This window comes from Diorhabda sublineata, chromosome 3, assembly GCF_026230105.1.
Source record: "Diorhabda sublineata isolate icDioSubl1.1 chromosome 3, icDioSubl1.1, whole genome shotgun sequence".
Taxonomy (NCBI): domain Eukaryota; kingdom Metazoa; phylum Arthropoda; class Insecta; order Coleoptera; family Chrysomelidae; genus Diorhabda; species Diorhabda sublineata.
This window is the reverse complement of record NC_079476.1, coordinates 13,727,825-13,750,513: the sequence shown is the minus strand read 5'-3', so window position 1 is coordinate 13,750,513 and position 22,689 is coordinate 13,727,825. Positions and strand designations below refer to the sequence as shown.

General features: G+C 30.4%; 1 protein-coding gene and 1 long non-coding RNA gene across 4 annotated transcripts in view; one reads left to right on the top strand and one right to left on the bottom strand.

The window, feature by feature from the left end:
* The window catches only part of LOC130441839 (uncharacterized), a 677,503-nt gene that overhangs the window by 621,541 nt on the left and 33,273 nt on the right, over nucleotides 1-22,689 (top strand). The window lies entirely within an intron of this gene.
* On the bottom strand, nucleotides 1,062-22,069 carry LOC130441840 (uncharacterized). Its single transcript, XR_008909641.1, has 2 exons — nucleotides 21,968-22,069; nucleotides 1,062-2,958 (listed from the first exon to the last, which is right to left on the bottom strand). It is a non-coding gene; the product is annotated as an uncharacterized LOC130441840 (long non-coding RNA).

Sequence of the window (22,689 nt, the reverse complement as noted above, 5' to 3'; positions counted from 1 at the left end):
ATACTAGGCCCACGGAGTATTACTAATCTAATATAGAGATTGTATCGCGCGCCACAATGCACATTTCAAAGATTTGCTTCTTACTGCGAGAAATAATTTATCTTATGAAATAACAATAGACATCACAGTCGAAAATAAGAAAATTGCAAGTAGGAATTGGATTTTTGAGTAGATACAGCTATTGACTCCGTCGTTATTCATTTCAGGGCTGGTAATAGCAACAATAGCAATAGCTCCACATCAAAAATTTTTAGCCATTAACATAATTGACTAACGTCTTTCCTAGTATGTTTGAATGTAGACCTTAGTGTATCAATACTCTAAATATGTATGATTTATAAAAGAAACCATTGTTGGTGAGAGCGTTGCGTTGATACCCTTACCAATTGGAATTTGCATTGTTTCTTTCTTAATTTACATCCGAAGTGAATCACTCAGAAAGCATTCATCCATAGTATTTATCTTGTGACACTAGGAAACCTAGAAGCTGGATAATGAACTGATCCTTTGTTCATATTTTTCACTTTTGATGAATCTTCAGTTCCATAAAAATTTTCTCAGAAGTTGTTGCAGTGTTAATTTGTTTCATTGTATACATTGCATAAATCAATATTGAGAAGCTATACTCAGTAATTCCTCCAAGATGAAGATTCAAAATAGTAAATGAGTCTAAAGAAAAAAAATCGAGTTGGATGTTTATTTTTCTTGTTCAAATGGAAGGAACTGAAAAACTGTTTGTCTTCAACTAATACTTTTAGATTGACGTGTATTGCATAATTATTTCCAAATCTATTATAAATATATTGTTCTAATACCATTTTCCAACAAATACACTCATCTATGTTCATGAAGCGACAAAATATTTAGGCAATTTGAACACGTGTAATGCACAATGACCCATATCTTGTTATCAGTTAGTACAAACAAGTTTCACTAATCTAAATAAAGAGAATAAAAAGAAGTTATATACTGTAATCTGTAATGATATGTTGTGTACTTTAACACGTGTCACATACGCATCACTATATCCAAAAGTGAATTGGAATAACACTATTTCAAAATATTATGCGAACATAATTTATTTTTGATAAGTCCAATAAAAAATAATGAAATATAACACAAAAAAAAATAGATTCTTATGTTAAAAAAACGATAGATGAGTAGATGCCATTTACATATGGAAAGAATTTTAGGAACATGCCAATCGCTGTTCTTAATGAAGCGCATCCTGGACGTCTTTCGAGCATTGCATCAGGAATATCACGAATAATACTGGCCTCGAAAGCGTCAATTGGTTATCAGCATAACCATCGACGACTTCACTTGGCCTGCAAAGCAACAATTTTTAATAAGAAACAGATTATTAAATATTAGTTTACCATCTAATAAATTGTCTGATCCTTTTTGTCATTTTGTTAGCCGAATCATATATTTTTTGTAAACTTTATCGACATATTTTAAGAAAATGTTCACTAGCTGTGTTTAAGTATAGTGCGTATTTATCAATAATCTAAAACACTCACACTCACATTAATTCGAAATGTTTCCATCTTTTAAACTTTCTCATTACCCCGTTTTAGTTCAGACACTGAGTTACCTTACAAGAGTCCTACACTAGTGCGGTTATAAGCTGAAACATACATAGATAGAAATAATAATCAAGCTGAATTTTACACTAAGAAATCTGAATACATTTCATTTGAACCAGTTTTGGTTCGATTTGTTCATTTCTTAACATGGTATACGCACAACAATAAATCTAACAAAAAACGGAGGGCTTAGATTAGTTCTTTCATTATAACTAGACGCGCAGAGAAACTTCGTTTATATAATACCTCGGAAGATCTAGTAACTTTTTGTATTAGTTACAAAGTTTTCTGTATTTAAGACTCTGCAGATTTTGCTTTTTTATAATGCTTGCGATTGTACCTACATTTGTATCATAACTAGAAATATTGCTATACTGACTGGCAAACATTGCCCTTTCTCTCTTGCCAGTGTCAATAAATGTCATTTGAGGCTTCTTTAAGTTCATTTTGTGTGCCAAATTACCAATATGTATGTATTACAAATGAATACAAGTACTATTGAAGTTAGAATGTACTATTTTAGGCCTTTTCCAAAGCTCCTAGGAGTTTTATTTTGTCTTAATTGATTGATTAATAGAGTTTACCTATTTAGAAATTACCTGTTTTGGTACACAAGTGTACCTTTGTGTAAGGGTAAATACATAAACCAGCAAAGCGAAAAGTGCCCATCTAAGTAGAGTACTGGAGCTATTGATAATATTTTCCATAGATAATTAGAATCAGACAAATATATGACACTAGGATAGCACATCAACTAAATGCTATTATGAAAGTACTTACTAAGAGCTTTTTCACATTCTCACTACATTTGGTTCCTTAAGAATTCATCATCAATGTTTCTCGAAAATTTGCTCTAGTACAACTAATAGTTGTATGCGACTAAACATACCAGTTATAGCGCGATAAGTTGCGTTGTTTTTTGTATGTATCGTTTATTATCGTATTATTTCCTGTGTTTTAAAGAAAAATGAACGATGTAGCATTCTGCGTTAGGATAGAGAAATATTCAACAGATAACAAAGTGGGTGTATGCATTTACTCTATTAAGAGAAAGTAGATATCAGATAATACACCCACATTAATATGGTGTGTCCAACTGTCTAGCATAATGTTCACAGACTGAGCAGTGTGATAGGAAACTCCATGTTGCATGAAGGTGAATAGTTCCCAATTTGAAAACCATCTTCTGAGCTGAGAAATCAATCGATTTTTTATGATACTTCTTTGTACTGATCTTGCCTGATTATTCCTCTTACGACGTACAGACGTTCAGTGCCCTTGCCATTGATGACTGACCATCACTTTAGTGACATGACGACGACGCTTTAGTCCGCAAAATTTCGAATGTGCTTTCGTAACTGAAGTGTACCTATCAAAAAATAGAAAACTTTCAGTTTTCTTTGCTTCATTTAATTGGAAATACAGTGCGTCGAATAATTTGGCCAGGGACTGTACCCTAAACAATCGTAAAGTTCTAAGAATGTGGTGAAATACTTTGATTTCAGAAGGATTTTTTTTGCAGTTCTCTACCCTACAAAGTCAGTCTCTTAATAATTTGACTTGTAGGGTGTACAGTGATACCTCTTTTACAAAATCTTTGAAGTCACTTTATAAACATCTATACTTTTCTTTAAAATTGTGAATAGGTTTATTAAAATGACTATTTTAATTTTGTATTTTGAGATTAAAAAAGAAGCAATGTTAGAATTCAATATATATAATATGTGTGTCATATTCCAAATGATCTTTGTTAGATTCGATACAATGCCAATGATACGGTATAGTCATTATCATTCGATTTCAATAAGAAACATTCTTGAACGATTATTTATCGTATATCTACTAGAGATTAAAGTAGATCTGTCAATATCTTCGATTCCAAATGAAACTGTGAAAGAACTCTAAGGCAGCTTGCACATTTTAGCAATGCTTCGATCGACTCAAGCAATTTATTATTTGTATGACATTGATGTGTTCACATTGTACAATCAACGTCACTATAAACTAGTTGAAATTGAATCGTCAAAAAATGAGTGCACCCATATTATGTAGAAAATTTAGCACTAAAATTTTTGTAACATGAAAACAAAATGATATATAAATTATAGACTGATTAAAAACAATCGACTAGTTTTTTTTCTTAAATTAATCGAAAATATTCTTGGAAATGAGGAAAACAATCCTATGGAAGCTACTGTCCTTAATATTAATATTAAAATATCCCGTATGATAAATTTGAATTTCCCGTAATGATTAACATGGGAAAGCTTGTTTTTTTGAGTTTAGAATTTTATATCTCTTTAATGGCTCATCAAAAATCCAAACCAATCCAAATCGAATTCTGTTATATAAAATTGAACGCTGTACAAAAAATGCTCTCTTATAAATTTTCGATAAACTGACGCCTTCCAAAGTTATTAAACTTTCATTAAAATTTTCATATTCTTTTATATTTCACAGATGCTTTTATTTAACTCTTTAACTGATTAAATCTTAATTTTTTAATTAGTTAAAACTATTTTTTTTTCAACTAAAAATTATTTTTTTTAACTTTGTGACAGAGTAGTTTTATTATAATTCTGGAATTTTTTCTATTAATCACTAATAACAAGTAATAAGTATTGCAATTTTTCTTCATTTTTTTGTAAAACACTTATTGTAATGTTCGATCAATACTACCACACGTTCTGCAACATCGTTAACTACCTTAATTCATTATAACTTTCATCAAGATTTCAAAAGTTATCACTTTTTTGCATAACATCTTAAAGTAAATCAAACGCTGTAAAAATGAACATAGAATCTTTCGATACAAAATCAGACATATCTCTCTGCAAAAATCCTTCAAAGTCCTCTTGTCTCATCCCAAATTTTTTCGCTTTCATATTAAAACTTCTCGATTTTTCAATTAACAATAATAAATTATTCTACTTATTATTCTACTTCATAAATATCAAGATTCTTCATTTTTTCAGGAGTTGCAGTTGATATTGCTGAATTTACTGCTTTGTGTCGAATTAATTTTTGCATAAAAATTGTGCAGCCAAAATCGCTGAAGTAAACCACGTAAACCATAAATTGAGAGTTTGAATTCTTCCTAAAAAACTCTTTTTAAACATTATATTGTCTTAGACTCCTAACGAGCATTACTTATAGCTCCTGGACTTTTAAACGAAAAATTTTCTTTTGGAACAATCCTAAAAAAACTGTAGGCAGCTCCAAAAATTCTCTACAGTCACTCCTTGGATGATATTTCTGCAAAAAAGTTCAAAATATGAATTAATAAACTATTAGTTTAAAAGAAAAGGAAAGAAACAATGAATGAATTTGATCTAAAATAAAAATAAATTTTGAACCGAAGTTATTTCTTCCCAACGATTTTAAAGTTGAATAACTTCGAAAAGCGACAGTTTATCGAAAATATGTTTTTGTAGAGCTTCCAATTCTATATAAGAAAATGATTTGATCAAGTATTTTGATGAACCATTATAGAGTTAAAAAATTCTAAACTCTAAAACAAGCTTTCCAATGTTAAACATATAGGAGATTGAAATTTATCATGCGAGATATCTTAATATTAATATTAAGAGAAATGGCTTTTACAGGATTTTTTTCATTATTTCCAACAATATTTTCAATAAATTTAAAAAAAATATTGGATTGTTTTTAATCAGTCTATAATTTATATATCGTTTTGTTTTCATGTTACAAAGATTTAAGTGCTAAATTATCTAGATAATATGGGTGCACTCAGAAATATTTTCTTCTTTCATTGAAATATCGATAGCATTACTAAAATGTGTAAACTGCCTTAGAATTCTTACATAGTTTCATTTGGATTTGAAGATATTGGCAGACCTACTTTAATCTCTAGTAGATTTACGATAAATAATCGTTCAAGAATGTTTTTAATTGACCCATCGATAATTAAGTATTCAAAACAGTTATAAAAACAGACTGCCTGAATACATTACAACACATACGAAACCTCATCTTCGATTGCTGTATACTATTTATTTATTTTTACCCAAATACAATATCTTCAAACCAAGTAGTCTAATCTTTGATTTTATTTGGTTCCCTACTACAAAGGAAGAGCGATTTATTTGCGATTATAGATAGCTCACCTACCCCGAAAACCTTTCTTCTAGAAAAAAGTATTCGTAAGCCGACTTTGGTATTGTCATTCCAAATATTCTTCATCGACTGACTAGAATGTAGGTGTGTCTCCTCTTCATATAGATATTGTTTCATTGTCCTCAAATAACTTAATCTCGGATGTATCACGTTTTTCCATAAAAATTATTCTAATGAATCCTATGAAGTGATTATCTTCCTTAAACAACTTCTATGTCTAATTCCATTTTAGAAGATATTTTCTTTCTATTTTCTTAGAATGTGTGAGCTCAATTTTAAGCTTAACAATGCCGTACAACATGAAATTTAGAGAATGTTCTCCGATTCCTCGATTAAACAGTGTAACGGGTTGGGTCTGTATTAGTCGTGAAATAATTTCAATATTCACTAGTCGATCTACGTTTTACAAAAATCTCTCGAACGATAATAAATTTTACTGTTGCAATGGTATAATCTATAATTATATTAAAATCTAACAAAGATCATCCTGAATAAGGCATACGTACATTGAATTCTAACATTATTTTTTTATTTTCAAAATACAAAATTAAAATAGTCATTTTAACAAACCTATTCACAATTTTAAAGAAAAGTTTGATGTTTATAAAGTGACTTCAAAGATCTTGTATAAGAGGTATCACCGTACAAGTCAAATTATTAAGAGACTGACTTTGTAGGGTAGAGGTGTAACTACAAAAAAATTCTTCTGAAATCAAGGTATTTCACCACATTTATTCCATTCCTGATGAATGTGTGGCCTGAAATATTATGATTTTATATTATATCCAAGTAAAAAACTCTCTATACGTAAGTATTAATATTTCAATTCATAATTTATACATTATTGAATTCCAATATACAATGTGTTAAATGAGTAACGAACGACGATTATCAGGATTAAAAATAGCAGCACTGATGTGTCTATGGATTAAAAATAGAAAGTGCTCGGAAACTAAAAACCTGGTCGATATGAGCTGGCGATCGAGACTTCCATAAAAAGAAAAATTTTACTAACTTCGATTTAATAACAATATTATTTTTAATTCATCTTATTCACTAATGAATTGTTCCTTAATATATGTTAACTCAAATTTATATAGGAATTACCACTGCGACTATTATTTTCTTCATGTGTTGATACTGTTTACTACTTGATACTACTTATTCAATATTTCAACCATTTTTTCTTTTAAATCAATTAATAAACGAATGTATCAATTTCAATTTGCGACATTCTAAACTTTTATCATTTTGATTTGAATATAAAGTAGGATCACTAATATCATTATTTCAGAGGATTTTCCACATATTCTATAGACCAAATTCAGCTACTTTAAAAAAACTTACGTAAGTCGCTAAATTAACTTCAGAAATAGATTCATCGTTTCGTTGTTTCTGGATAAATTATTCACCACAAAAAGTCTTTATAAGAATGCTTTCATGGTTTTCACGATATTTGTATTTTAATTATTCGTATTAGGTTACTTTGCACAAAATTTAATAACTGGAACATAATAACGAATAAGAGGTATGTGACAAAAAATGTTCTTTTATTTTCACGCACACAAATAATCATGCAACGAATGAGATTAAACTACATATATATTTGCAAAATCCTTCCACCACCTCTATATTCATATAATACATGTTGAATACATGAGCATAGTTGTGCTTGATTACTGGGCAGGCTCCCAGGTGATGGTACAACCTTATGAGGAAAATAAATTAGTCAGAAGACTTTTTACTGATTTACCATGTGCAATACTAATAACGCATTTTAGCATCATCATCCGTTGGAATTTATTTTCTCATAAAGAACAGACGTAAATGATCAATAGAACAATCGCTTAGTAGTATTCTTCACAAAAAAAAGTTGTTGCTTTGATGATGATGATGATGATTTTGGCTAAATTTTCGGCATTTCTGTTTACAATTAAATTGAAACGTGTTATTATTAGTTTCTATATTGAAAGATCTCTCTTTCAATTTATTAAACTAAAATGGAAGTGAAAAATAGCGTATCGGGGTCTGGCCATTATTGAAATGTGGGGATAGAATGCGAAGTGAATTGTATACTTCATTCAATGCCAAATATAGAAAAAATAACATTTCAGACAGTACTTACTGTTACTAAAGTTTTCCAAAATTTTGAAAAACATAGAACAATAAAAAATTTTCTCAGGTGACCGGCTACAAATTTTATACGAAGTTGAAAAAATTATCTCTGCAAAAAGATCCACATTTCTTTTATTGGCAACCAAAAATGGCTAAAGTGAAATAATAGGTAATATTTTGGACTTATATGCAACGAAGTATTGTTGTCTTATTTCTTTGAACTATGGTTTGCATTGCTAAATACTTAGGCCACAGTTTTCCTGAGCATCTTAAGCTTCTTTTCCCCTAACTACTGCTTTATCTTTCATCCTAATTGTATGCTCATCGCATTCCTTTATTTGACGCCCAACACGCTGTTAACGTTTTCAGATGAATTTTTCTAAATATTCTACGGAGTACTCCCATTTCGGTTGTCCCAAGTAAATGTTTAGCGGTGTATATCATATGCCATTTTTAGCGCATTTTGTTTTGTGAAAAATGTGCTATTACTAGCATTTTGGCCATTCGTCTGTCTCTAGCAGCGATATCTCTTCCGAAGCATGTAGTGAGCTATTTGGGTTATTTGTATTTAATTCCGGTATAGCTGTAGATGTAAAAAAATTAAAATTAAATTAACAAAAATGTGATTATAAAGACAGGTACAAATTTGACGTTTCGACCTGTTCTATATCAAAATTTTACTTGACATTAACAACTTGCAAAATGCTATTGATAACCAAATCACCTACAACATGAATATCAAAATAGAACACTGTTTTAACAAAAGTTATCAATTGAATGTTTAAAATTGGATTGATTTTCATGTTGTAGACGCTCTATTAATCAATATAATTTTGCAGGCTGTCTTATCCTAACAGTAAAAATTACGCAATAGTCTTTCATGCCGAAAGTGCGACGACTTTTTTACTTGTTACTATTTTATATATATTTTCATTTCTCCATATTGTATTATTTAAACAAGCTGATATTTTTGTTGCCTTTGTTGTCTGATCTCTACCTCCACTTCAATGTCATCATAGTATATTTCTATTCCTAAATACTTACATTTCAATTACTGCCTCTAACTTCCAGTTTACATATTAGTCGTTTTTTTATTTTTATTGTTTTCTCATATTGATTGATTTGGCAGTGTAATTAAATTCATGTAGATCATCTTCAATCTCAGCTACCAGTACAGCGTCGTTAGCATGGAAGAAAATGCTAATTTCATAGTCGCCCATTCTGTACCCTTCACGTAACCTTACAGTTTTTATTATTTCATTCACAATGATATTGAAAAGATGAGGACTTAGAGACTTTTCTATGGGTTTAATAAGGTTATGTCGGATTTGTAAAATCCCTACACTGTTATTGATTTACCAAGGATGTTAACCTAGTTTTAAGCTGATTTTAGAGTCGTGCTTAGGATATTTATACCTCTGTAGATTGAAAGCCACAATCTTAAACAAAGCAATAGTGATACTTGTTCGCGGTTTATCGGGTTTTCTGTGTTACTAGATGACCTACCGCAGGAGCAGCAGCAACAACTTAATTGGCTACTGTCTATAGAGCTGAAGACACCAGCAGGTTTTACCTTTGCATTTTAACCTTATTACTTCTACTGCGAGACAATGTTAGGAAAAACCAAAGTTTTAAATTTAAAAATGAGAGCTCTTTCTTTGGAATCATATCATATGACAGTAACTAGACTCAATTATAATTTTTATGTTAAAAATATATTTTAAGTGATTGATTTGAAAATCATATGATATAAAGTTGAGATAAGTTCGTCTTCTAAAAACTCAACTCATGATGATATAAATCAAAACAGTGAGTAATTTAGTAGTTTATATTTTCCCAGACTACCGCCAAAAGACAATATTTTCCAATATCATGCTTATGTTTAATTTTTTCGCTATCTTGTTTAGTCTTTGTATATAGACTATATAAATCATGGTCATGTTAAAAAACCTGATTCAGCATAACGTGTCATTTCTTTGTGAGACTTCTAAAATAATAATGAAAAACTATTCATACTTTAAATCTTAGTGCTATTTTTGGGACACACGCGTGTAATAGGTTTCCTTTAGTTATTTCGTATTTTGCACGTGTCTTGATTTACTTCGAACCTACTTACAGTTTATATCGTTAAACATATGATTCGTTTCACCTTCATTTTACTTATTAGATAATGAAGTAAGTAAACAATGCGTTCTTAATAAAATTCAATGGCGTTATTAAATTGCTATTGTATTTCAACATAATCACTTATCTGAATTTTCTCTATTCCGCAACTGTGGCATTTTATTTTATAGAATATCACTTCATCAAAAATAAAAAGTGAAAATGAGGCAAAATTTCCAATTAAATCGCAGTTATCACAAAACCACAACCTTTTATATTTTACGCAAACTATCTTCTGGGATTACCGTTTCCTTTTATTTTACAAGGACGTTTCCATAAACCCGTTACTTTATTTAATTTTTTCTTCGACTTTTTATTTAAAAAAATTCGGTCGTAAAATAAGTGTATAAACTTAAATTTATCTTTGCCAAGAAAATCGCAGAATTTCGCAAACTAAATCGAAAGAGACGAGATATTAGTAAATACTGAAAATAAGTTCGCGGCAACTAAACTATCCCCATTAAGTAGCCGCAAAGGAAAATTAATATTTTGACGTGATATCAGTGAATATTGGACACGCGATCATGACAACGAAACTACTTCCATTAGTTGAGAGAATGTAACTAACGAAATCGAAAAACTTAATATTTAAACGAGATAATGATAAATACTGGAAGTTGGGTCATGGCAACGAGGCTACCACCGTGCACCGTAAAAAGGCAGAAGACCGTTAACGAAATAAAAAAAAATTCTCTATTTGGATAAGTTGTGGATGAATGCGGGACATATGGTTATAAACGTATGGATTGACACAACCACCACAGCATTGGAAAAGTTGTTCTTGAAGATTTATCGACAGGTTTTCAAGCAACAGGCAAAGGACTACATCAGGACAACGGTTTACACATATTGGAAGTAATAGTGGATTTCTGAAAGTATCATAATTGTTTTTCCTGATGGAATAGTGGCTATTAAGAAGACCTAAACATTGATTGTTACAGCCTGTGGTTTGTGTTTATCCTGAAGAGCAAGTAGGTCTCATCTTTTAATATTTCCTATGGTGGGGTTTCTGGTAACACTTTCTCTTTAATCTCATTTACGTTAGCATTTTTGTTTTGAAACAGCTTTCGCATTTTTTCCAATACTATTGTAAACGGGTTCCAAAACATCAATAAGTTGTGTAGTGAAAAATATATGTTCGTTGAAAACGTTACGGTTAACCGGTTATGAGAACTTGTTCTATTTACAATTGTAAAGGTTTGAAAGAGGCATCGAAAATATGCTGTAAGCGCGACGATGACAAGTAACTATTGAATAAGAAAACTAGAAGAAAATATGATTTACATACAAGGACATTTAAACAGGTGATACCAGAGTAAACCAAGCGCTTTTTTTCTCAGTTAGATTTTTTTCTGAAAAAGGATATTTGAAAGCAAAAGCCATAGACGAAAATAATTTTTTGCAAAAACTAAAACAATAGACTCTAGATCATCACACTATTAAAACTATTAAAATGAGAAACTCTTATCCTTCCAAATTCGAAGGTGTTTCACAATCAATCATTACAGATACATTAAATTTTCATAATTCTTACTTTACATGAAATTAAACTTTTGTTGGGCCTTTCGCATAATTATTTCAGCATTTCTTCTGCTTCGGTGTCTTATCGTGAGTGATACGATTCGCTTCCATAACCATTACTGGAGGAATATTATGAATAGAAGCTATTATCTTAACCTATTTTGCAATGTCGATGACTGTTGATCCATGTTTTGTCAAGATAATAATGATTCTATTAGAACATCTAAAGTTTTTTATTTTACCCAAATAATCTTTCCTTGATTGTATTATATTTGAAGGTTAGCTTATCGTAATGCGCTTAGCAAATTTTTTGTATATATTTATACGTGTAATTCGATATTCGCTGTACAACTTTCAATGTCCCTGTTCTACACAGATAAATTATCAATAGTTCTATGAGTGTTCCTACTAAAGTTTTCAGATAGTTAAATGAAAGCAAATATTTATAATTGATTATGGCTGTATTTCTTTTTGAAATATTCTCCATTAAGATCAATACACTTTTGTATGCGTTTGAACCAATTGTCAAAGCATTTTTTCCATTCCCATTGAGGTACCAACAAAACATGTGATTTGTACGCATCAATCGTTTATTCAGGTGTAAAAAACGTTGACCTTTATTTTTCATATGTAGGTAGGATGACCCATCAATTCCATGTTTTGACTGTTCAAAAACGTTTTTGTTTGTGTGAGAGCTTGTATTGTCTTGGTGGTGGACGATTCGTCAAGTGCGATTGGCTTTCATGATTTTTTCGAACATTTCTGCTTAACAAATACTGGCGTATTTTTACTGTATATTTACTGACAACTCTTACCTTAGTTTTTTCCATTTTCAAAAACATCTTCACAATTCAATTATACGATCGACAAAGAAAAACTAAGCAGTAAAATAGCTAACATTTCAGTGAGAATCTCTCAACGCATGTGGAAATATATTTCCTAATTTATGTTTAGAAGTACTGATATCTGACAGACAACCCAACATCGTTGTATGTTGGGTTAGAAATTTATATGATGGGACTGATAAATTTTAATTTCAAATCTACTAAATGATACATAAAATTATTACATGAATACATATATTAAAAATTATTACTTTTCACAGTTCTTGAACATTACAACTTTCGTAGAAATATAGGTCACGTTCGCACAAAAAGTCTTGTATTTTTCTTTTTCTATTACTTGAAACTGGTATCTTATTCTTTTGGCGACTATGGTAGGATGCATTATCTATCAGAGCTATTCGGGGTATATTCGACATTAAGTGATAATCCATGTTGGAATCCGAAATATTCTTGGCTGCTAAAACAGACATTCTGGTATCCATCCTTCTTCTGACCCCGCATGTAAAATAGTTATTACATTAACTTTATTAAACGAAACTTTCGTGTAACGTTTTTATAAACCATCAAACCATCCTTTACTGGGTGTATCATGGGTGTCATGGGTACCCAATCTCATCTAGGTAAATTATCGTTCTGTTTTCCGATCTAGCTGTATTTATTTTTTCGAGATAATTTATTCTGAGTATTTGCAAGTGTTGTGACTCCATAATAACTTATTTTCTGTATATTATTTAAAACAAAACCAAATAATGTAGATTACGCCACAAAGTTGTAGTGGAACAATAATTAATCTCACCATCAGTTTCCTGGAACAGTTTCTGTGAACGTGACAATAACAATGGCACTTATTATTCTGCATATATTCCATGAAGATTGCGGTGAGTAAAGGTGTCTTTTTCTATTGAATTATTCACAATTTTGCAGACTGTACTTTCAGGAATGCTCGTTGAAGCTGAAGTCTCTTTCAATTAAAAGTATTTTTCGTGGCCTCGCTGTACCAATAGTCTGGTTAATAGTCCCATTTCGTTCAGGACCTGACCAGACACCGAGAATTATGATTTTGGCATCTGGAACAAACTATTAGAATTCCAAGAAAAGCTGCAAAAAATGCAAAAGTTATAAACAATAAAGTAAAATAAAAAATAAGGGTCCGGGTTTTTCTGAAATATTTCAAAAACTATTTTAGATAATTGAAATTAAAAAAAAAGATCCTTAAAGAACTTAAAATTTTCTAAAAAATAGTCCCACATCCCGGAACTGTACCGACAATGCTTATAATTTTAATTTAGCGGCGAAAATAAGGGTAAAAACGCGTGGTTCGGCTGACTTCGATAGACGAAATTGAATATGCATTAAGGAATGAAAAAAATGGGTACTAAGTAGATATATCAATGAACAATAATCTGTCAACAAAAAATTTTTATCACAAGTTTTTGGTTAATTGTGCCATTTAGTTTATAATCACCACTTGAATATTAACATAAAACGCTGATTATTTCAAAAATAAAACTTGTTAAATTTTTTGGAACCGATCTTAAAAGGGTTTAGAAAATACCCCCTTCGAAAAAATTTAAAAATTTTGATTTTCCACTTTTTTATTAACAATCAAAAATATTCATGTAAATAAAGCCATCAGTAATTTTTTTCCAATTATTGTAATGACGTAAAAGTAATTTTTACAAAGTATATAGTTTACAGTATACTGAAACGTTATTGGGAGATGTAGTTGAGCCAAAAGAAGAAGAACAAGAAAACAATGAAGAGACTTATAACTCGCCACCACCGAAACGTTCCAACAATGAGTAAAGAATAAAAAAAATTATAATTGTAGAATGTTCAAAACCGTAAAATCAATAAATTTTTGTGAACTTTACACATTCTAGAAATTACTTTCAATTCATTAGATCCTTAGAATAAGAAAATAACATTAATTTTTTTTTAATATTATTTATAATTTTTCAAATAATAAAGTTAGAACTCGGTTCCAAACCTCAATTTATTAATGAAGATCTAAAAAGTCTTGGAATGTTCTTATCATATTTTCATTAGTTTATAACATATGTAAATTGAAATGTGAAAAAAACTAATGAATTTAATAAATAAAAAAATAAAAGTTTATTGTATAAATTACTTTCAATTCAATACAATAATTGGAAAAAAATGTTCCTGATGGCTTTATTTCAATAAATAATTTTTTAATGTCTTGATTGTTGTTTATTGACATGTCTACTTAGTACGCCAATTTATTTATTCCTGGATAATATTTAATCAGGCAGGCAAACCACGCGTTTCAACCTCTATTTTCGCCGCTAAATTAAAATTATAAGCATTGTCTGCACAGTTCTGGGAGATGGAACATTTTTGGAAATTTTCCCCTCGCTAAAGATCTTTTTTCAAATTTCTATTATCTCAAATAGTTTTCGAAATATTTCAAAAAAAAACCGAATCCTTATTTTTCATTTCACTTTATTGTTTATAACTTTTGCATTTTTTTCAGCTGTTCTAGATTCCTTTCCAATGAGAATGAGAACAAAATCATCATTTTTGATGGACCGGGTCAGGTTTTTAACGAAATGGTATTTGTGAACCAGACTATAACTTTATGTAAACACTCTTAACTATCATTTTTACCTCAAAGGGCAAACATTTTCGCTGTTTGATGTACAGATGTTTGATTAACAGACACTATCGAACTTTATAATACACACTGTTTCATGCCTCGAAATGAACGGACACAAACAAAGGCGTTGAGACCATACATAGGGTAGAGTCTATTCTATAGCATCTCATATATTAACTGGAGGCTAGTTACTTTCGCAGAACGTGAAAAATTTCTTCACATAATAGGTTTAGAATGTCAAATAATTGAATCATTTATTATTAAGGTTAGTAGTATACTTTGATTGATTTTTAAGGCGCTTATTATAAATACTGTAAATAATTCAACTCAAAATTTCTTTTAAACAATTCTCGAACCATTCCAAGAAATTTGCGTTTGTTCATTTCATAGCATCTTCTCTTATGCGATGTAAATAATACCAATATATTTGATATTATTTAGACAACAAATATTTTAGCAAGATATTTTCCTTATAATAAATTCTAAATTATTCTTTTGGTTGCTGAACTCGAGATGGACTCGTAAACAATAACCCAGACACATCTAATTTGAAATGCGGATATGTACAGTTGACTTAATGTCCATTAGTGCATAACAAAACAATATTTATGTTTCATATTATTTAAGTTTGTAATTAACGTTTTTTTAATATTGTCTTATGTTATTGCAATTTATTTTAGAATAATATTTTCTTCAATTGCGACATGACATTTTTCGACTCTTCGTTCGCTACAAAAAATTATTTTTAATACTGAGTCTTTTACGTATGAGCAACGTCAATTGAAGTACGGTTATTAATCAAAATCATGCGTTAGTAAAAGCAAAACCGATAAATTGGACACAAAACGATGCAAGAACCTGCAGCTTGCCTTGTTCGTTCATACTATTGGTATTATTATTATTATACAATTTATTAGTATTACTTAAAAGGGTATATGAGGATGTACTGAAAAAATCTTAGTCTACTTTAGAACTTAACAAATTTCAATGTCAAAATATTTTATGATTAAACATATTCTCCTCTTAATTGGATACATTTATTACAGCGAACCTGCAACGTCTCTAGATCTTTCAAAAAAATGTTTCTTGTTGCTCTGCAAACCAGACCTCCACAGCTTTTATTACCTCCTCGTTGGAAGAGAATTATCAACCTTTTTTTCAGTTAAGGAAAGAGATAATAGTCGGATGGAGCCAAATCTGGTGAAGAAGGGGGGCGTTCTAGTAATTCAAACCCTAAATTACGAATTTTTTGCCAGGGACGTTGTTCTGCAAAAACAAAATACCTTTGGATAGCTTTCCGCGTCTTTTCTCTTTAATTTTTTCCTGTAGAGTGGTCAGTAATGTCGAATAGTAATCTCGAGTTATTGTTCTACCCTTATCCAACTGGTCTAGGCTAACTAGGTATCAATACATCCTCGTATATCTGTTAACTATTATACTAAAAAAACTGTTCACTAAACAAAAGATCTGATCTGAAACTGAAATATGGCATATGGTTCGAACTCATCTTCACGGATTTATTGAACACATTTATTATTTACGTTGTATTGTAAAAAGTTCGTTTTAATACAATCTCATGAAATTTGATCTATAATAAAAATAATTAGAATGATATTGAGTTGAAACAAAAACTACTGAATCACATTATGTCCATTAAAACAGCGATGATTGAATGAATATTGGTTAGAAAACTGGTTTAATGGCAAAAATTACTAGTTATAAAATGAGTAGCAGAAACAACATATTTAAAGCATTATTATTCATTAAATCAAACTCCTTTGAATTAAAAACCATGTTTTAATGTAGAATTCATTGGTCTCGATCTCTCAAAAACCAAGTGTCGAATCGACAAAAGTGGTCATTTTCATACAAAAAATGAATATGAATATCATTAACTGAGTAAACGTAAACGCAAAGTACCCACATGATATTAAACTTATTAGTACTATTATTATTAATACACGTATTAAATGGATATTTTGTACCTATTTCTATATATCCAGCCACAATCCATCAACTGTAGATAAATACCTCCCCATGATGTCTCCATTCTCATCCACGTATCTTTCACTTGCCTATCTGATTGGTGTCCTCCATCTTTATAATTACATGGTATTTAGTGAATTATTTGTTAGTTACATCTTGTTTTCTACAAATTTCCATTTTGGTCGTCCTTGGGTCCGTTTCTTCGGTATGTTTGTAATACAGTCATTTCCGTTTTTGTCCTTCAACGCTGTTTGAAGCTTCCATCTGGTTATAACTTTTTGTCAATTTCATCCTAATTCACTGTTCTAAATGTCCATGTTTGGAAGTCATAAGATTGAACATACGCAGTGGTTAAAAACTTTTGCTTGAAAAGATTGTGGAAATTTTTGTTCTATAATATCTAGTTCAGTTTATCAAAGGTTACCTAAGACAGCCCAATAAATCGTTTAATCTGCCCATTTTTGATTCATTTACTGATTCTTACGATACGTCTCAAGTATACATAATTACCTTTTATTTTCTGATTTAAATACCTTGTGGCGTCTTCATATGTAGATATTTGTCTGAGTGTACTAATTATTTACGTTACTTAATTAACAGCAGTTCCTCAAAATACTGTTAACAAGGTTTGCATTGCTATTTTTAGATTTTTACGCTGTGATAAATTAACGCATAAAGGTAATAAAAATATTATGGTTAATAAAAATGCGGTAAAGTGCTTCGTGTATATAAACACCTCTATTCGGGCAATATCTATAAAATATGTATCTGAAATACTATTTTTTGAATATTTATATATCTGAATATACGACAAATGGATCTAGTTCATGTATCAAGGAAAAACCAAAACTTAGTTGTGTTTTATCGTTTTAAGATATCCTATCGTTTAACATACAGTTCGTGTTTATTACGTTACGAATCTGGATTAAAAACATATACAAAATGTAGGTATATTTCGATAAAACTAATATTTATAATTCGGATTCAATAAACATAATAATAAAATTATATTTTAAATATACAAACAATGTTAGTTCCTGGAATTGTTTACTTAGAAGTATTGACAAATTAGATTATTGAAGTTTTTGGAAAAAAGATAAAAATGGATCTGTAGAAATGAAACTTATTCTGCCTTTAATAGGTACAATTGAATTTATTGATATGATATAATTCTAAGTGAGTTACAGAGCCAAGTCCAATTGTTAGTGTTATCATCAAAATAAACAAAAAAAATTTTCAAAGTTTGCCTTAAAAATATTAACGAAATATATCAATACAACATATTTTGATAAAGACTAAAAGTAGTCATAATGTCAAATTTTTACTTGTCTCCAAAAATAGAAAAACAAAACTAATTTTAAATCCCTAAAATCAAGACATATATACGTATATGTATATACTGGATTTGAATTAATACATAAAGAGGGCCCCGCAAAAAAGCCAAACGAGCCCCGCACCCACTCGATCAAGGTCTATATAGAGCAAATTTACATTCGATATTGAATATTTTTTGCAAACACATACTTCTGTTGTTGTTTTTTTTTTTGTGATGATGAGGTGAGAAATGCTCATGTGCGAACTGAAAGATCTAACTCAGAACCGTATTGAACACCTGGATTATACAATACCAGACCTACCACCTATAACCCTCACCTATTTTAATCTTGGAAATTTCAGCTGGGTAAACCGTATTTTTTTTAACCGGGTGTGGAAGCGGGCGTCTCCATGGATTTTGGAAAAATGGAATTGGAGCAATACTTGTTTGTAAAGGTAACTCCCGTATCAAAATAAAAGAGCGTTTGGAAGCTGTGTACAGAAATGAATAGTTGAAACAGTAGGCATTCCAAAAGATTACGTGGGTGATACCTTGCATGATATTTTGAGTATGAGAAACCTGTGGTAAATCCAAGCGTGAACTCACTTGTAAATGCGTAGAATATCTTATCGGCTCGAAAGGTGATGGCCACCGTTTTGTGAGATTCATTATATGTGATCTACATTGACTATCTAGAAACAGACAAAACGGTCGAATGTCGAGTTATTATATCGATTCGAACGGCCCCATATTGTCCAAAGATTTGAGGACTTCATATCCTATGTTTTTATATAGGCAGTGATGAAATTTTCTATGATATTTGAACCAGTTTACTACAATTCGTTAAAAATTCATATTTATTTTTTGATAATTTGACTAATGTTGTGTTATATGACCCCTTTGGGGTTGAGCAAAATTGAAGTATCATTTATTGATTCATTTTTCATATGTTTCTTAAAAATTTCCAGTGGATTTATAAAAGCTACATTTATATCAACTTATTTGAGTTGCAGTTTGGATTATTTTCATGTAGTCAGAGATCATCTGCATCTTTATTTTGAGAATTAAAGAACATCACTCTTTGAAGATGTGTTGATTAATCACTATCACTGGGTGCTAAACTCTTAACCGTAATAATTCCTGGGTATGCATAGTATGGTTTCTGGCATTGTCATACAGTAGGATAACACCCAGCCGTTTGATATAATAACAATCGGCGTGGATAGTCTGGCCACAAGTCATCGATGAGGATAACAACACATGGATCGCAGAATGTATTTGATGATATTAAGTATTTTCTCTCCGTAGTGTAGTACTATTTTGATTGTGGGGATAAAATAAGGAAGCCTAGATTCGTTTCCTGTAACGATGTTATCAATTAAGTGCCAGTTGTCAAAATTGCAACACCAGAGAAGTGTGATACTGCACATCATTTATATGGCTTTGCACTCATCAGATAACGCATGCTCCACACATTGGAATATCAACATCAGGATCGATATGCTGACTCTGATATGATTTTACACAGATTTGAATCATTTCTTCGAGCGTTGTTGACTACTATGAAGAATTTGGCATTCCACTACCTGATATAGCCGTCTATGACTGCTTGATTGACAAGAGCGACACCATACTGTTCTGTGCTTCTTCATTATTAACGTCGATTTACTACGAATTTCACGGATGTATTATTTATCAAAAAATATCAAATCTCGGTTTGTGCTTCCACGCAAATGTTCTAAATGTCTTTTAATACACCAACAGTTTGACAAATAGAAACATCTGTCTCTACTCTCAGGTAATGAAATTTCTTCTCCATATGTTTGTTTAAAAAATTTGGTAACATTTTTCTAATCATATCTCGTATTATAGAATTTGTTTTATGCAGCGAAATTTTTATTTTCTTGAACTCAGTGCTTTGTTTTGTATTAAAATTATCTCAAATATAACCATCAGTTTTGAATACTATTTTTGTAACTGTTGATTGCTCAATATTTCTATACGGATGTCTATTATTAGAAACAACAATACTGCTTTCATATGCGTTTTATAATTGTTTTTCGCAATCAAAACAATCCACTTTTCAGCACAAATTAATGACGACTAATACATTTTTAAGAATCTAGAGTACCATACGATAAGTACAGCATCTTAACCTTAAATTTTTTCGAAAAATTGAAATATCAATTACACACCCTGCATATTTTCAATGCATTAAATAGCACTTAAGCTAGTCAATAATGCATAAGTCTCGCCAACACTATTTTTGATAAAAAGACGTATTTTGAAAGAACATTGACTATTTCAAATTTTACTGTTTTTTTTTATTTACATACTAGTACTGATTATTGCCGAAGAACTGTCCACTTTCCCTATCACCTACGTAGTACTACGAATACTACGAATAATACGCTACAGGCGAATTTTGTACAACCCCAGTTGAATGCTTACAATGCCTAACAGGATTGCCACCTCTAGGCTTGCATTGCCAACATCTATTGATTTCATACGCTTCCAAACTAGCTAGTAATAAAGAGCACCCAACTTAGACAAATATCGGTACAGATCGTTTCCAAAGACCTACAGCACAACAAGATTAGATCCACAATTCGATCTACAAAAAACCACAAGATCTACAACTCCAATTTCTCCCAACAAATATTCAACCCCCTCCACCTTGGTTAATTTACATAGCTAAAATTAATACCTCTTTTAATATGGCAAAAAAAGAAACTCCACTTAACCTTTTTAATAATTTTAATAATCTTTTTTTAAAAAATTAAAAATTACCACAACCACAATATGATATTAACGGACACATTCGCAAGTCTTTACATCTTTAAAATTCAATTTTAAACCTGTCACTTTTACATACACTGCAGAATCATATACAATACCACAAGCACTCATTCATATAGTAGAATCAAAAACTTCATCATCTCTAACAGATTCTCTACTAAAAATTCAATTGCCTTACTGATTGAAGCAAACATAGCGTACTTAAAAAATGAAGATGCCACCTTCGAATTTATGCTTGTACCATCACATTTCGGTTTAAAAGCAAATGAAGAAGTAGACCAGGTAAAATGATCAGCAACAAACAACCAGGACTCTATCCAAATATGCAAAGTTTTTTTTTTAAAAAATGAAATGTACCATTAAATAAATAGTGTTTAATGTGTGGCGAAACATATAAAGTGCAACACAAAATAATTTAAAAGAAATCAATCAGTGAATCCTTAGTCCCAATCAACATCAAACTGACCACATCAATTGATATTATCGCGCTTACGTATTGGGCTCACAGCTCACAGCTAACAATTATTATAACAGTTTATTACCTTAATACAGTAATCAAACCAATGAAAAATCAAACATATGCGTATGCTAAGGAAATATGTAACACATCATATTCATTGAGAAAATGTCTGCTTAGGTAAATACAAATATATATATAAAAATTATATTTAATAAAATACTTTCAAAATTCTCTAATTTTGGTGCAGCCATGACCTTGAAAGCGCGATAATCGTCTGCTATTTTTCTAAAATAATAATTATATAATTTCACTTTTCTATTTTTCAACGGAAATCATGAAAAACTTTCAAAGTTGGCACGCCTGAGTAATTCGAGCGTCCAGGTTTTACACACTCACCGCTAAAGTTTTATAATTTACCTTAAGGTTTTTGAATTCTGACTAAAGTAACAATAAAATTATCACAGTTTTAATAGTTACACGTGAACATGAAGGTTAAATTTTAAGTTCATACGACTTAACATTGGCTAGAATAAAAATAAATATTTTTGTTCAGTTCGTGTATTGCATCTATTAAATAACACTGGCAGAGACGTAAAATTAGCAATTTATGTAATATACGGGTATAAGATAAAAAGAGATAGAAACGAAAACAAACTCTACCTCCCCTATTAACAGCTGTCTACATGTCGCGCCTACAGACAAAAATAGATTTTTGGAATCATTTCAATGTCTAATTGCTCGGGAGATGCGATACTACTGTCAGTTTTAATAGTCTAGTAACGATGGAAAAACAAAATTATAACACAAAATAATGAATTAGTTCATTGAAATTCCACAGTTTTAGCCTTATTTCTGTAACTTGAAGTCGGGAATTTTATTGTTTTATTGCTAAGGAGTATTGGGAAGAGCCTAAATCCAAGTTATCGTGTGGTGAAAATGATTGCTTCACTGTGACGTTCACAGAATTCGTCAAGAAGTTATCTATAATTTTGTTTTCTTTGTTTTTGGTCACAGAATAGAACTTATTGAAGTTCTTTTTTGCCTTATCTGTTTTGCGTTTTTAAGAGAAAAGTATACAGATAAATTTCGAATGAGATTTCATAAATTTTTTTTTTTTTCATATTTATTGATAATCTTCG